Raw genomic sequence first — 15,959 nt, 5'->3', positions numbered from 1 at the left:
GATCTACGTGAACAGATCGATAGAAAAAGAGGTATATTATCACCAAGAAGGAACTTTTAATTTTTTACAATTTTTTAAGGTCCGGGGTAAGGAAAATTCGAGAAAATTCTTCGACTCAAATATTGTCATTCGTGAGTGGAATTCGAATAATCATGAACTGCCAATACCAACTCTGCTTACCTATTTTCCGTAGTCCCCATAGTTTTGGAGAAATTTGAATTCGAAATTTTTGGAAAAAACCGTAAAAATTCAATCTCTCTACAAAAATCGTTATATCTCCAAACTATTCGTCGCAGACTCCTCAAATAAAAACGTTCGTGATCTACATGACCAGATCAATAGAAAAAGAGGTATATTATCACCAAGAAGGAACTTTTAATTTTTTACAATTTTTTAAGGTCCGGGGTAAGGAAAATTCGAGAAAATTCAATCTCTCTACAAAAATCGTTATATCTCCTAAACTTTTCGTCGCAGACCCCTCAAATAAAAACTTTCGTGATCTACGTGAACAGATCAATAGAAAAAGAGGTTTTTTATTACCAAAAAAGATCTTTTAATTTTTTACAATTTTTCAAGGTCCGGGGTAAGGAAAATTCGAGAAAATTCAATCTCTCTATAACGAACGTTATATCTCCTAAACTATTCGTCGCAGACTCCTCAAATAAAAACTTTCGTGATCTACATGACCAGATCAATAGAAAAAGAGGTATATTATTACCAAGAAGGAACTTTTAATTTTTTACAATTTTTCAAGGTCCGGGGTAAGAAAAATTCGAGTAAATTCTTCGACTCAAATATTGTCATTCGTGAGTGGAATTCGAATAATCATGAACTGCCAATACCAACTCTGCTTACCTATTTTCCGTAGTCCCCATAGTTTTGGAGAAATTTGAATTCGAAATTTTTGGAAAAAACCGTAAAAATTCAATTTCTCTGTAAAAATCGTCATATCTCCTAAACTATTCGTCGCAGACCCCTCATATAAAAACTTTCGTGATCTACGTGAACAGATCAATAGAAAAAGAGGTATATTATCACCAAGAAGGAACTTTTAATTTTTTACAATTTTTTAAGGTCCGGGGTAAGGAAAATTCGAGAAAATTCAATCTCTCTACAAAAATCGTTATATCTCCTAAACTATTCGTCGCAGACCCTCAAATAAAAACTTTCGTGATCTACGTGAACAGATCAATAGAAAAAGAGGTATTTTATTACCAAGAAAGATCTTTTAATTTTTTACAATTTTTCAAGGTCCAGGGTAAGGAAAATTCGAGAAAATTCAATCTCTCTATAAAAATCGTTATATCTCCTAAACTATTCGTCGCAGACTCCTCAAATAAAAACGTTCGTGATCTACATGACCAGATCAATAGAAAAAGAGGTATATTATTACCAAGAAGGAACTTTTGATTTTTTACAATTTTTTAAGGTCCGGGGTAAGGAAAATTATACGGGACTGTTCTTATTCCCTTTTTTTGTTTAATGATCAATTGTTCAAGTAAGCCATTCCACATTGTTGATTTTCTTGGACTCGGATGTCACGCAGGTAGCTATGATCTCCCACGTGTTAAGGTCAATTGCTGCTGTAAACACAAATGGACGGCTGACTTCTGTTGTTGATTTCATTTGTTTGTTATTTCCTTCAATGTTTCTTAATCTTACACTTTTTATCTTATTGCACTTGGACGTCACGCAGGTAGCTATAGCTCTCACGTGGTAAGGTCAATTGCTGGTGTAACCACAATTGGACGGCTGACTTCTGTTGTTGATTTCATTTGTTTGTTATTTCCCTCAATGTTTCTTACTCTAACACTTTTTATCGTATTGCAGAGGGAGGAAAGCTAGACACACGTGTCTGAGGAAACCACTTAGGTATAAAGAACTGTTCTTATTCCCTTTTTTTTTTGTTTAATGAACAATTGTTCAAGTAAGCCATTCCACATTGTTGATTTTCTTGGACTCGGATGTCACGCAGGTGGCTATGATCTCGCACGTGGTAAGGTCAATTGCTGCTGTAACCACAATTGGACGGCTGACTTCTGTTGTAGATTTCATTTGTTTGTTATTTCCCTCAATGTTTCTCACACTAACACTTTTTGTCGTATTGCAGAAGGACGAAAGCTTGACAAACGTGTCTAAGGAAACCACATTGGTATAAGGGACTGTTCTTATTCCCTTCTTTTAGTTAAATGAACAATAATCCAAGTAAGCCGTTTCACATTGTTGATTTTCTTGGACTCCGATGTCACGCTGGTAGCTATAATCTCGCACATGGTAAAGTCAATTGCTGCTGTAATCACAATTGGACGGCTGACTTCTGTTGTTGATTTCATTTGTTTGTTATTTCCTTCAATGTTTCTCACTCTTACACTCTTTATCGTATTGCAGAGGTACGAAAGCTTGACACACGTGTCTAAGGAAACAACATTGGTATAAAGGACTGTTCTTATCCCCTTTTTTTTTGTATGATGAACAATTATCCAAGTAAGCCGTTTCACATTGTTGATTTTCTCGTACTCCTACGTCACGCAGGTAGCTATAATCTTCAACATGGTAAGGTCAATTGCTGCTGTAACCACAATTGGACGGCTGAATTCTGCTGTTGATTTCATTTGTTTGTTATTTCCTTCAATGTTTCTCATTCTAACACACTTCATCGTATTGCATAGGGACGAAAGCTTGACACACGTGTCTAAGGAAACCACTTTGTTATAAGGGACTCTTCTTATTCCCTTTTTTTTGTGATCTACGTGACCAGATCAATAGAAAAAGAGGTATATTATTACCAAGAAGGAACTTTTAATTTTTTACAATTTTTTAAGGTCCGGGGTAAGGAAAATTCGAGAAAATTCTTCGACTCAAATATTGTCATTCGTGAGTGGAATTCGAATAATCATGAACTGCCAATACCAACTCTGCTTACCTATTTTCCGTAGTCCCCATAGTTTAGGAGAAATTTGAATTCGAAATTTTTGGAAAAAACCGTAAAAATTCAATCTCTCTACAAAAATCGTTATATCTCCTAAACTATTCGTTGCAAACCCCTCAAATAAAAACTTTCGTGATCTACGTGAACAGATCAATAGAAAAAGAGGTATATTATCACCAAGAAGGAACTTTTAATTTTTTACAATTTTTTAAGGTCCGGGGTAAGGAAAATTCGAGAAAATTCTTCGACTCAAATATTGTCATTCGTGAGTGGAATTCGAATAATCATGAACTGCCAATACCAACTCTGCTTACCTATTTTCCGTAGTCCCCATAGTTTTGGAGAAATTTGAATTCGAAATTTTTGGAAAAAACCGTAAAAATTCAATCTCTCTACAAAAATCGTTATATCTCCAAACTATTCGTCGCAGACTCCTCAAATAAAAACGTTCGTGATCTACATGACCAGATCAATAGAAAAAGAGGTATATTATCACCAAGAAGGAACTTTTAATTTTTTACAATTTTTTAAGGTCCGGGGTAAGGAAAATTCGAGAAAATTCAATCTCTCTACAAAAATCGTTATATCTCCTAAACTTTTCGTCGCAGACCCCTCAAATAAAAACTTTCGTGATCTACGTGAACAGATCAATAGAAAAAGAGGTTTTTTATTACCAAAAAAGATCTTTTAATTTTTTACAATTTTTCAAGGTCCGGGGTAAGGAAAATTCGAGAAAATTCAATCTCTCTATAACGAACGTTATATCTCCTAAACTATTCGTCGCAGACTCCTCAAATAAAAACTTTCGTGATCTACATGACCAGATCAATAGAAAAAGAGGTATATTATTACCAAGAAGGAACTTTTAATTTTTTACAATTTTTCAAGGTCCGGGGTAAGAAAAATTCGAGAAAATTCTTCGACTCAAATATTGTCATTCGTGAGTGGAATTCGAATAATCATGAACTGCCAATACCAACTCTGCTTACCTATTTTCCGTAGTCCCCATAGTTTTGGAGAAATTTGAATTCGAAATTTTTGGAAAAAACCGTAAAAATTCAATCTCTCTATAAAAATCGTCATATCTCCTAAACTATTCGTCGCAGACCCCTCATATAAAAACTTTCGTGATCCACGTGAACAGATCAATAGAAAAAGAGGTATATTATCACCAAGAAGGAACTTTTAATTTTTTACAATTTTTTAAGGTCCGGGGTAAGGAAAATTCGAGAAAATTCAATCTCTCTACAAAAATCGTTATATCTCCTAAATTATTCGTCGCAGACCCCTCAAATAAAAACTTTCGTGATCTACGTGAACAGATCAATAGAAAAGGAGGTATTTTATTACCAAGAAAGATCTTTTAATTTTTTACAATTTTTCAAGGTCCAGGGTAAGGAAAATTCGAGAAAATTCAATCTCTCTATAAAAATCGTTATATCTCCTAAACTATTCGTCGCAGACTCCTCAAATAAAAACGTTCGTGATCTACATGACCAGATCAATAGAAAAAGAGGTATATTATTACCAAGAAGGAACTTTTGATTTTTTACAATTTTTTAAGGTCCGGGGTAAGGAAAATTATACGGGACTGTTCTTATTCCCTTTTTTTGTTTAATGATCAATTGTTCAAGTAAGCCATTCCACATTGTTGATTTTCTTGGACTCGGATGTCACGCAGGTAGCTATGATCTCCCACGTGTTAAGGTCAATTGCTGCTGTAAACACAAATGGACGGCTGACTTCTGTTGTTGATTTCATTTGTTTGTTATTTCCTTCAATGTTTCTTAATCTTACACTTTTTATCTTATTGCACTTGGACGTCACGCAGGTAGCTATAGCTCTCACGTGGTAAGGTCAATTGCTGGTGTAACCACAATTGGACGGCTGACTTCTGTTGTTGATTTCATTTGTTTGTTATTTCCCTCAATGTTTCTTACTCTAACACTTTTTATCGTATTGCAGAGGGAGGAAAGCTAGACACACGTGTCTGAGGAAACCACTTAGGTATAAAGAACTGTTCTTATTCCCTTTTTTTTTTGTTTAATGAACAATTGTTCAAGTAAGCCATTCCACATTGTTGATTTTCTTGGACTCGGATGTCACGCAGGTGGCTATGATCTCGCACGTGGTAAGGTCAATTGCTGCTGTAACCACAATTGGACGGCTGACTTCTGTTGTAGATTTCATTTGTTTGTTATTTCCCTCAATGTTTCTCACACTAACACTTTTTGTCGTATTGCAGAAGGACGAAAGCTTGACAAACGTGTCTAAGGAAACCACATTGGTATAAGGGACTGTTCTTATTCCCTTCTTTTAGTTAAATGAACAATAATCCAAGTAAGCCGTTTCACATTGTTGATTTTCTTGGACTCCGATGTCACGCTGGTAGCTATAATCTCGCACATGGTAAAGTCAATTGCTGCTGTAATCACAATTGGACGGCTGACTTCTGTTGTTGATTTCATTTGTTTGTTATTTCCTTCAATGTTTCTCACTCTTACACTCTTTATCGTATTGCAGAGGTACGAAAGCTTGACACACGTGTCTAAGGAAACAACATTGGTATAAAGGACTGTTCTTATCCCCTTTTTTTTTGTATGATGAACAATTATCCAAGTAAGCCGTTTCACATTGTTGATTTTCTCGTACTCCTACGTCACGCAGGTAGCTATAATCTTCAACATGGTAAGGTCAATTGCTGCTGTAACCACAATTGGACGGCTGAATTCTGCTGTTGATTTCATTTGTTTGTTATTTCCTTCAATGTTTCTTACTCTAACACTCTTCATCGTATTGCATAGGGACGAAAGCTTGACACACGTGTCTAAGGAAACCACATTGGTATGAAGGACTGTTCTTATTCCCTTCTTTTTGTTTAATGAACAATTATCCAAGTAAGCCATTTCACATTGTTGTTCTTCTTGGACTCGCATGTCACGCAGGTAGCTATAGCTTCCACGTGGTAAAGTCAATTGCTGCTGTAACCACAATTGGACGGCTGACTTCTGTTGTTGATTTCATTTGTTTGTTATTTCCTTCAATGTTTCTCACTTTAACACTCTTTATCGTATTGCAGAGGTACGAAAGCTTGACACACGTGTCTAAGGAAACCACATTGGTATAAAGGACTGTTCTTATTCCCTTCTTTTTGTTTGATGAACAATTATCCAAGTAAGCCGTTTCACATTGTTGATTTTCTCGTACTCCTACGTCACGCAGGTAGCTATAATCTTCAACATGGTAAGGTCAATTGCTGCTGTAACCACAATTGGACGGCTGAATTCTGCTGTTGATTTCATTTGTTTGTTATTTCCTTCAATGTTTCTTACTCTAACACTCTTTATCGTATTGCAGAGGTACGAAAGCTTGACACACGTGTCTAAGGAAACCACATTGGTATGAAGGACTGTTCTTATTCCCTTCTTTTTGTTTAATGAACAATTATCCAAGTAAGCCATTCCACATTGTTGTTCTTCTTGGACTCGGATGTCACGCAGGTAGCTATAGCTTCCACGTGGTAAGGTCAATTACTGATAAAACCACAATTGGACGGCTGACTTCTGTTGTTGATTTCATTTGTTTGTTATTTCCTTCAATGTTTCTCACTCTAACACTCTTTATCGTATTGCAGAGGCACGAAAGCTTGACACACGTGTCTAAGGAAACCACATTGGTATAAGGGACTGTTCTTATTCCCTTTTTTTTTATTGAACAATTATCCAAGTAAGCCATTCGACTTTGTTGTTTTTCTTGGACTTGGATGTCACGCAGGTAGCCATAGCTCCCACGTGGTAAGGTCAATTGCTGCTGTAACCACAATTGGACGGCTGACTTCTGTTGTTGATTTCATTTGTTTGTTATTTCCCCCAATGTTTCCTACTCTAACACTTTTTATCGTATTGCAGAGGGACGAAAGTTTGACACAAGTGTCTAAAGAAACCACTTTGGTATAAGGGTCTGTTCTTATTCCTTTTTTTTTTGTTTAATGAACAATTGATCAAGTAAGCCATTCCACATTGTTGATTTTCTTGGACTCGGATGTCACGCAGGTAGTTATAATCTCCCGCGATGTAAGGTCAATTGCTGCTGTAACCACAATTGGACGGCTGAATTCTGTTGTTGATTTCATTTGTTTGTTATTTCCTTCAATGTTTCTCATTCTAACACTTTTCATCGTATTGCACAGGGACGAAAGCTTGACACACGTGTCTAAGGAAACCACATTGGTATGAAGGACTGTTCTTATTCCCTTCTTTTTGTTTAATGAACAATTATCCAAGTAAGCCATTTCACATTGTTGTTCTTCTTGGACTCGCATGTCACGCAGGTAGCTATAGCTTCCACGTGGTAAAGTCAATTGCTGCTGTAACCACAATTGGACGGCTGACTTCTGTTGTTGATTTCATTTGTTTGTTATTTCCTTCAATGTTTCTCACTTTAACACTCTTTATCGTATTGCAGAGGTACGAAAGCTTGACACACGTGTCTAAGGAAACCACATTGGTATAAAGGACTGTTCTTATTCCCTTCTTTTTGTTTGATGAACAATTATCCAAGTAAGCCGTTTCACATTGTTGATTTTCTCGTACTCCTACGTCACGCAGGTAGCTATAATCTTCAACATGGTAAGGTCAATTCCTGCTGTAACCACAATTGGACGGCTGACTTCTGTTGTAGATTACATTTGTTTGTTATTTCCTTCAATGTTTCTTACTCTAACACTCTTCATCGTATTGCATAGGGACGAAAGCTTGACACACGTGTCTAAGGAAACCACTTTGGTATGAGGGACTCTTCCTATTCCCTTTTTTTTTGTTTAATAAAAAATTGTTCAAGTAATCCATTCCACATTGTTGATTTTCTTGGACTCGGATGTCACGCAGGAAGCTATAATCTCCCACGTTGTAAGGTCAATTGCTGCTCTAACCACAATTGGACGGCTGAATTCTGTTGTTGATTTCATTTGTTTGTTATTTCCTTCAATGTTTCTCATTCTTACACTTTTCATCGTATTGCACAGGGACGAAAGCTTGACACACGTGTCTAAGGAAACCACATTGGTATGAAGGACTGTTCTTATTCCCTTCTTTTTGTTTAATGAACAATTATCCAAGTAAGCCATTCCACATTGTTGTTCTTCTTGGACTCGGATGTCACGCAGGTAGCTATAGCTTCCACGTGGTAAGGTCAATTACTGATAAAACCACAATTGGACGGCTGACTTCTGTTGTTGATTTCATTTGTTTGTTATTTCCTTCAATGTTTCTCACTCTAACACTCTTTATCGTATTGCAGAGGCACGAAAGCTTGACACACGTGTCTAAGGAAACCACATTGGTATAAGGGACTGTTCTTATTCCCTTTTTTTTTATTGAACAATTATCCAAGTAAGCCATTCGACTTTGTTGTTTTTCTTGGACTTGGATGTCACGCAGGTAGCCATAGCTCCCACGTGGTAAGGTCAATTGCTGCTGTAACCACAATTGGACGGCTGACTTCTGTTGTTGATTTCATTTGTTTGTTATTTCCCCCAATGTTTCCTACTCTAACACTTTTTATCGTATTGCAGAGGGACGAAAGTTTGACACAAGTGTCTAAAGAAACCACTTTGGTATAAGGGTCTGTTCTTATTCCTTTTTTTTTTGTTTAATGAACAATTGATCAAGTAAGCCATTCCACATTGTTGATTTTCTTGGACTCGGATGTCACGCAGGTAGCTTTAATCTCCCACGTTGTAAGGTCAATTGCTGCTGTAACCACAATTGGACGGCTGACTTCTGTTGTTGATTTCATTTGTTTGTTATTTCCTTCAATGTTTCTCACACTAACACTTTTTGTTGTATTGCAGAGGGACGAAAGCTTGACACACGTGTCTAAGGAAACCACATTGGTATAAGGGACTGTTCTTATTCCCTTTTTTTTTATTGAAGAATTATCCAAGTAAGCCATTCGACTTTGTTGTTTTTCTTGGACTTGGATGTCACGCAGGTAGCCATAGCTCCCACGTGGTAAGGTCAATTGCTGCTGTAACCACAATTGGACGGCTGACTTCTGTTGTTGATTTCATTTGTTTGTTATTTCCCCCAATGTTTCCTACTCTAACACTTTTTATCGTATTGCAGAGGGACGAAAGTTTGACACAAGTGTCTAAAGTAACCACTTTGGTATAAGGGACTGTTCTTATTCCTTTTTTTTTGTTTAATGAACAATTGATCAAGTAAGCCATTCCACATTGTTGATTTTCTTGGACTCGGATGTCACGCAGGTAGCTTTAATCTCCCACGTTGTAAGGTCAATTGCTGCTGTAAACACAAATGGACGGCTGACTTCTGTTGTTGATTTCATTTGTTTGTTATTTCCTTCAATGTTTCTCACTCTTTTATCGTATTGCAGAGGGACGAAAGCTTGACACACGTGTCTAAAGAAACCACTTTCGTATACGGGACTGTTCTCATTCACTTTTTTTTTGTTTAATGAACAATTGTTCAAGTAAGCCATTCCACATTGTTGATTTTCATGCACTCGGATGTCACGCAGGTAGCTATGATCTCCCACGTGGTAAGGTCAATTGCTGCTGTAAACACAAATGGACGGCTGACTTCTGTTGTTGATTTCATTTGTTTGTTATTTCCTTCAATGTTTCTTAATCTAACACTTTTTATCTTATTGAACAGGGACGAAAGCTTGACACACGTGTCTAAGGAAACCACATTGGTATAAGGGACTGTTCTCATTCACTTTTTTTTGGTTTGATGAACAATTGTTCAAGTAAGCCATTCCACAATGTTGATTTTCTTGGACTCGGATATCACGCAGGTAGCTATAATCTCCCACGTTGTAAGGTCAATTGCTGCTGTAACCACAATTGGACGGCTGACTTCTGTTGTTGATTTCATTTGTTTGTTATTTAATTCAATGTTTCTTACTCTTACACTTTTCATCGAATTGCACAGGGACGAAAGCTTGACACACGTGGCTAACGAAACCACTTACTTTTACACACTTTTTATCGTATTCAGAGGGACGAAAGCTTGACATACGTGTCTAAATAAACCAGTTTGGTATAAGGGACTGTTCTTATTCCCTTCTTCTTGTTTAATGAACAATTATTCAAGTAAGCCATTCCACCTTATTGGTTTTCTTGGACTCGGATGTCACGCAGGTAGCTATAATCTCCCACGTGGTAAGGTCAATTGCTGCTGTAAACACAATTGGACGGCTATCTTCTGTTGTTGATTTCATTTGTTTGTTATTTCCTTCAATGTTTCTTACTCTTTTATCGTATTGCAGAGGGACGAAAGCTTGACACACGTGTCTAAGAAAACCGCTCTGCTTTGGGAGATTGTGCTCATTCCCTTTTTCTTCATTTGACGAACAAATCCAAGTAAGCCATTCCAAAATGTTGTTTTTCTTGGACTCGGATGTCACGCAGGTAGCTATAGCTCCCACCTGGTAAGGTCAATTGCTGGTGTAACCACAATTGGACGGCTTACTTCTGTTGTTGATTTCATTTGATTAATATTTCCTTCAATGTTGCTAATTCTAACACTTTTTATCTTATTGCACAGGGACGAAAGCTAGACACACGTTTCGAAGGAAACCACATTGGTATAAAGGACTGTTCTTATTTCCTTCTTTTTGTTTAATGAACAATTATCCAAGTAAGCCATTCCACATTGTTGTTCTTCTAGGACTCGGATGTCACGCAGATAGCTATAGCTTCCACGTGGTAAGGTCAATTGCTGCTAAAACCACAATTGGACGGCTGACTTCTGTAGTTGATTTCATTTGTTTGTTATTTCCTTCAATGTTTCTCACTCTAACACTCTTTATCGTATTGCAGAGGAACGAAAACTTGACACACGTGTCTAAGGAAACCACTTTGGTATAAGGGACTGTTCGTATTCCTTTTTTTTTTGGTTCAATGAACAATTGTTCAAGTAAGCCATTCCACATTGTTGATTTTCTTGGACTCGGATATCACGCAGGTAGCTATAATCTCCCACGTTGTAAGGTCAATTGCTGCTGTAACCACAATTGGACGGCTGACTTCTGTTGTTGATTTCATTTGTTTGTTATTTCCTTCAATGTTTCTCACTCTAACACTCTTTATCGTATTGCAGAGGAACGAAAACTTGACACACGTGTCTAAGGAAACCACTTTGGTATGAGGGACTGTTTGTATTCCTTTTTTTTTTGGTTCAATGAACAATTGTTCAAGTAAGCCATTCCACATTGTTGATTTTCTTGGACTCGGATATCACGCAGGTAGCTATAATCTCCCACGTTGTAAGGTCAATTGCTGCTGTAACCACAATTGGACGGCTGACTTCTGTTGTTGATTCCATTTGATTGTTATTTCCTTAAATGTTTCTTACTCTTTTATCGTATTGCAGAGGGACGAAAGCTTGACACACGTGTCTAAGAAAACCGCTCTGCTTTGGGAGATTGTGCTTATTCTCTTTTCATTCATTTAACGAACAATTCCAAGTAAGCCATTCCAAAATGTTGTTTTTCTTGTACTCGGATGTCACGCAGGTAGCTATAATCTTCCAACGTGTTAAGTTCAATTGCTGCTGTAACCAAAAATGGACGGCTTACTTCTGTTGTTGATTTCATTTGATTAATATTTCCTTCAATGTTGCTCATTCTAACACTTTTTATCTTATTGCACAGGGACGAAAGCTAGACACACGTGTCGAGGGAAACCACATTGGTATAAAGGACTGTTCTTATTTCCTTCTTTTTGTTTAATGAACAATTATCCAAGTAAGCCATTCCACATTGTTGTTCTTCTAGGACTCGGATGTCACGCAGGTAGCTATAGCTTCCACGTGGTAAGGTCAATTGCTGCTAAAACCACAATTGGACGGCTGACTTCTGTAGTTGATTTCATTTGTTTGTTATTTCCTTCAATGTTTCTCACTCTAACACTCTTTATCGTATTGCAGAGGAACGAAAACTTGACACACGTGTCTAAGGAAACCACTTTGGTATAAGGAAGTGTTCTTATTCTCTTTTTTTTTGTTTAATGAACAATTGTTCAAGTAAGCCATTCCACATTGTTGATTTTCTTGGACTCGGATGTCACGCAGGTAGCTATGATCTCCCACGTGGTAAGGTCAATTGCTGCTGTGAACACGAATGGACGGCTGACTTCTGTTGTTGATTTCATTTGTTTGTTATTTCCTTCAATGTTTCTTAATCTTACACTTTTTATCTCATTGCACAGGGACGAAAGCTTGACACACGTGTCTAAGGAAACCACATTGGTATAAGGGACTGTTCTTATTCCCTCCCTTCTTCTTGTTTAATGAACAATTATTCAAGTAAGCCATTCCACATTGTTGTTTTTCTTGGACTCGGATATCACGCAGGTAGCTATAGCTCACACGTGGTAAGGTCAATTGCTGCTGTTACCACAATTGGACGGCTGACTTCTGTTGTTGATTTCATTTGTGTGTTATTTCTCTCAATGTTTCTTTCTCTAACACTCTTTATCGTATTGCAGAGGAACGAAAACTTGACACACGTGTCTAAGGAAACCACTTTGGTATAAGGGACTGTTCTTATCCCCTTTTTTTTTGTTTAATGAACAATTATTCAAGTGAGCCATTTCACATTGTTGATTTTCTTGGACTCCGATGTCACGCAGGTAGCTATAATCTACCACATGGTAAGGTCAATTGCTGCTGTAACCACAATTGGACGGCTGAATTCTGCTGTTGATTTCATTTGTTTGTTATGTCCTTCAATGTTTCTCATTCTAACACTTTTCATCGTATTGCACAGGGACGAAAGCTTGACACACGAGTCTAAGGAAACCACATTGGTATAAGGGACTGTTCTTGTTCCCTTCTTTTTGTTTAATGAACAATTATACAAGTGAGCCATTCGACATTGTTGTTTTTCTTGGACTTGGATGTCACGCAGGTAGCTATAGCTCTCACGTGGTAAGGTCAATTGCTGCTGTAACCACAATTGGACGGCTGACTTCTGTTGTTGATTCCATTTGATTGTTATTTCCTTAAATGTTTCTTACTCTTTTATCGTATTGCAGAGGGACGAAAGCTTGACACACGTGTATAAGAAAACCGCTCTGCTTTGGGAGATTGTGCTTATTCCCTTTTTCTTCATTTAACGAACAATTCCAAGTAAGCCATTCCACAATGTTGTTTTTCTTGGACTCGGATGTCACGCAGGTAGCTATAATCTCCCACGTGTTAAGGTCAATTGCTGCTGTAACCACAAAAGGACGGCTCACTTCTGTTGTTGATTTCATTTGATTAATATTTCCTTCAATGTTGCTTATTCTAACACTTTTTATCTTATTGCACAGGGACGAAAGCTAGACACACGTGTCGAAGGAAACCACATTGGTATAAAGGACTGTTCTTATTTCCTTCTTTTTGTTTAATGAACAATTATCCAAGTAAGCCATTCCACATTGTTGTTCTTCTAGGACTCGGATGTCACGCAGGTAGCTATAGCTTCCACGTGGTAAGGTCAATTGCTACTAAAACCACAATTGGACGGCTGACTTCTGTAGTTGATTTCATTTGTTTGTTATTTCCTTCAATGTTTCTCACTCTAACACTCTTTATCGTATTGCAGAGGATCGAAAACTTGACACACGTGTCTAAGGAAACCACTTTGGTATAAGGAAGTGTTCTTATTCCCTTTTTTTTTGTATAATGAACAATTATTCAAGTGAGCCATTTCACATTGTTGATTTTCTTGGACTCCGATGTCACGCAGGTAGCTATAATCTCCCACATGGTATGGTCAATTGCTGCTGTCACCACAATTGGACGGCTGAATTCTGCTGTTGATTTCATTTGTTTGTTATTTCCTTCAATGTTTCTCATTCTAACACTTTTCATCGTATTGCACAGATACGAAAGCTTGACACACGAGTCTAAGGAAACCACATTGGTATAAGGGACTGTTCTTATTCCCTTCTTTTTGTTTGATGAACAATTATCCAAGTAAGCCATTCGACATTGTTGTTTTTTTTGGACTTGGATGTCACGCAGGTAGCTATAGCTCCCACGTTGTAAGGTCAATAGCTGCTGTAACCACAATTGGACGGCTGACTTCTGTTGTTGATTTCATTTGTTTGTTATTTCCTTCAATGTTTCTCACTCTTTTATCGTATTGCAGAGGGACGAAAGCTTGACACACGTGTCTAAAGAAACCACTTTGGTATACGGGACTGTTCTTATTCCTTTTTTCTCTGTTTAATGAACAATTGTTCAAGTAAGCCATTCAACATTGTTGATTTTCTTGGACTCGGATGTCACACAGGTAGCTATAATCTCCCACGTTGTAAGGTCAATTGCTGCTGTAACCACAAATGGACGGCTGACATCTGTTGTTGATTTCATTTGATTGTTATTTCCTTCAATGTTGCTTATTCTAACACTTTTTATCTTATTGCACAGGGACGAAAGCTTGACACACGTGTCTAAGGAAACCACATTGGTATAAGGGACTGTTCTTATTCCCTTCTTCTTGTTTAATGAACAATTCCAAGTAAGCCATTCCACATTGTTGTTTTTCTTGGACTCGGATATCACGCAGGTAGCTATAGCTCGCACGTGGTAAGGTCAATTGCTGCTGTAACCACAATTGGACGGCTGACTTCTATTGTTGATTTCCTTTGTGTGTTATTTCTCTCAATGTTTCTTTCTCTAACACTTTTTTTCTTATTGTACAGGGACGAAAGCTTGACACACGTGTCTAAGGAAACCACATTGGTATAAGGGACTGTTCTTATTCCCTTCTTCTTGTTTAATGAACAATTGTTCAAGCAAGCCATTCCACATTGTTGTTTTTCTTGGACTCGGATGTCACGCAGGTAGCTATAGCTCCCACGTGGTAAGGTCAATTGCTGCTGTAACCACAATTGGACGCCTGACTTCTGTTGTTGATTTCATTTGTTTGTTATTTCCTTCAATGTTTCTTACTCTAACACTTTTTATCGTATTGCAGAGGGAGGAAAGCTAGACACACGTGTCTGAGGAAACCACTTTGGTATAAAGGACTGTTCTTATTCCCTTTTTTTTTGTTTAATGATTAATTGTTCAAGTAAGCCATTCCACATTGTTGATTTCCTTGGACTCGGATGTCACGCAGGTAGCTATAATCTCCCACGTGGTAAGGTCAATTGCTGCTGTAACCACAATTGGACGGCTGACTTCTGTTGTTGATTTCATTTGTTTGTTATTTCCTTCAATGTTTCTCACTCTTTTATCGTATTGCAGAGGGACGAAAGCTTGACACACGTGTCTAAAGAAACCACTTTGGTATACGGGACTGTTCTTATTCCTTTTTTCTCTGTTTAATGAACAATTGTTCAAGTAAGCCATTCAACATTGTTGATTTTCTTGGACTCGGATGTCACACAGGTAGCTATAATCTCCCACGTTGTAAGGTCAATTGCTGCTGTAACCACAAATGGACGGCTGACATCTGTTGTTGATTTCATTTGATTGTTATTTCCTTCAATGTTGCTTATTCTAACACTTTTTATCTTATTGCACAGGGACGAAAGCTTGACGCACGTGTCTAAGGAAACCACATTGGTATAAGGGACTGTTCTTATTCCCTTCTTCTTGTTTAATGAACAATTCCAAGTAAGCCACTCCACATTGTTGTTTTTCTTGGACTCGGATATCACGCAGGTAGCTATAGCTCGCACGTGGGAAGGTCAATTGCTGCTGTAACCACAATTGGACGGCTGACTTCTGTTGTTGATTTCATTTGTTTGTTATTTCTTTCAATGTTTCTTATTCTAACACTTTTTATCGTATTGCAGAGGGAGGAAAGCTAGACACACGTGTCTGAGGAAACCACTTTGGTATAAAAGACTGTTCTTTTTCCTTTTCTTTTTGTGTAATGAACAATTGTTCAAGTAAGCCATTCCACATTGTTGATTTTCTTGGACTCCGATGTCACGCAGGTAGCTATAATCTCCCACATGGTAAGGTCAATTGCTGCTGTAACCACAATTGGACGGCTGAAT

Source organism: Harmonia axyridis, chromosome 5 (assembly GCF_914767665.1).
Source record: "Harmonia axyridis chromosome 5, icHarAxyr1.1, whole genome shotgun sequence".
In the NCBI taxonomy this organism is placed as follows: Eukaryota; Metazoa; Arthropoda; class Insecta; order Coleoptera; family Coccinellidae; genus Harmonia; species Harmonia axyridis.
The sequence above is the reverse complement of the archived record's forward strand: the minus strand, read 5'-3'. Positions refer to the sequence as shown.